This window comes from Scyliorhinus torazame, chromosome 9 (assembly GCF_047496885.1).
Source record: "Scyliorhinus torazame isolate Kashiwa2021f chromosome 9, sScyTor2.1, whole genome shotgun sequence".
In the NCBI taxonomy this organism is placed as follows: Eukaryota; Metazoa; Chordata; class Chondrichthyes; order Carcharhiniformes; family Scyliorhinidae; genus Scyliorhinus; species Scyliorhinus torazame.
The window spans coordinates 255,958,875-255,960,572 of record NC_092715.1 but is presented as its reverse complement, the minus strand read 5'-3'; the positions used below and the strand labels follow the sequence as shown (position 1 = coordinate 255,960,572).

General features: G+C 37.5%; 1 non-coding gene across 1 annotated transcript; it reads right to left on the bottom strand.

Moving 5' to 3' along the window:
* Window positions 1–846: 846 nt before the first annotated feature.
* On the bottom strand, window positions 847–928 carry trnaf-aaa (transfer RNA phenylalanine (anticodon AAA)). The gene has a single exon. It is a non-coding gene; the product is annotated as a tRNA-Phe (tRNA).
* Window positions 929–1,698: the final 770 nt, after the last annotated feature.

The window sequence follows — 1,698 nt, the reverse complement described above, 5'->3', positions numbered from 1 at the left end:
AAGTTATTAAAACTCTAGGTTTAAAATACATGCAGGCAGTATGTCTGCTAAATCTGTAATTAAGGTGCCGTACTGAGTGAGGTGATCATTAAGGTTACAAATAAAGGGCTAATGGAACATTATTTATATTTTGAATGGCTCTATGGAGAGCAGATAATGTGTAACGGTTTGTATTTAGTCCTAGTTAAGCAGGTTAAGAAACTTAATGGGATGCAGATGATGTAATTAATTGGAGGAGCCAGGTCTGGCTGTACATTTGAAGTCTGTTAAAAGATTTTAAGTTGAATGTCAGTTTGTCATAAGGTTCGAGTCTGACCAAACAGAAGTATACTGAATCGCATCTTGAAAAGATCTCTCTTTCCAACAGTCTGTACAGCTAAGTAAGTACCTTGTTTGTTAACTTTATTCGTAAGTGGCATTTGAACTGGATTGCATATTTGAATTAGCGGCATGTGTAGATAGTAGGTTCAATTTTTCCTTTTATTTAATAACTATTTAACTAATAGTTATAATGCTATTTTCTCCCGATGTTAATGATATTAATGCAGTTAATTCTGTTTTTAAATTAAATTATTGGTCAGAGTCATCACTCCTGAGGTGAAGTATTCTTTCCGCGGAATTTTATAAATAGTAAAATTGTTTGGGGTTCTTGTCCGGTATCCTAACTCAATTAAAATTTTAAAAGATTATACAATTAAGACATACAGTCAAATAGTCATAGAGTTCTCCAGCAAATAAAGAGGCCCTTCAGCCCACTATGTCTGCAGTGGCCATCAAGCACCTATCTATTCTAATCCCATTTTTCAGCACTTGGTCTGTAGCCTTGGGAGGAAAGAAAAATCAGTCCGTAGTCAACAGGATTCAAACCTGCACAGGGAGAGCCCAATGGATTTTTAGTCCATCGCCTGAACCACTTGGCCATGACTACCGACTTGCTTGTCTTTGAGTTGTAGCCGTTTGAACTTTTGGTGGTTTACTGTAGCATTCTGGTGTTGATTTTATTCAACTCTACATTCTGTTGAAGACACCCTTTTAACTGATAGAGAGAGAGAGAGGAGAGAGACAGCGAGCGCGAAGGTCATTTTTTTTTCCTTCTGCTCTTTTTCTCTGATGCTTAGTGGAACTGATTTTTTAAAAACTCCTTTCCGTACATTCCTGGAACATAATTCAATTAACATGTCATTGTTCAATTAACATTCATTGTTGTAGACCAAGTAATCTCATTTATTCATCTCCAAAATATTTGACACATTTCAAGATATAAATCAACAGGAGATGGCGGTTATTTCATCCTCTACAAGGGGTTTTGACTGTCTGATGAGTATCTAATCAGAGTCCAGCATGGTGCACCTTTGATGCCTTGGTTTCAAGTGTCTCCCTGTTTGCAATTGATCTTGACACCCCCAAGGAATGAAATTCCATGTCATAGTTCTGCAGTGTAATTATATAGGCTTCCCAGAGAAGTGGTCAACCTATAGTATACACCATCAAGTGACTCGTGGCAGCCATCAGTGACTCTTCTTGTTTTCTAAAGAAAACAGGGGTGTTTGAAAACAGCTCAATGTGCCTGCAGTAGCTGGTAAAATTATAGCTTAGTCACAACATCCAGTCATCATGACAATATCCACAAAGATTTGTCCACCAAACCTATCTGTTAAATGCTCTCCCAAATCTGGACTCTCCTGATTGTCACAACAC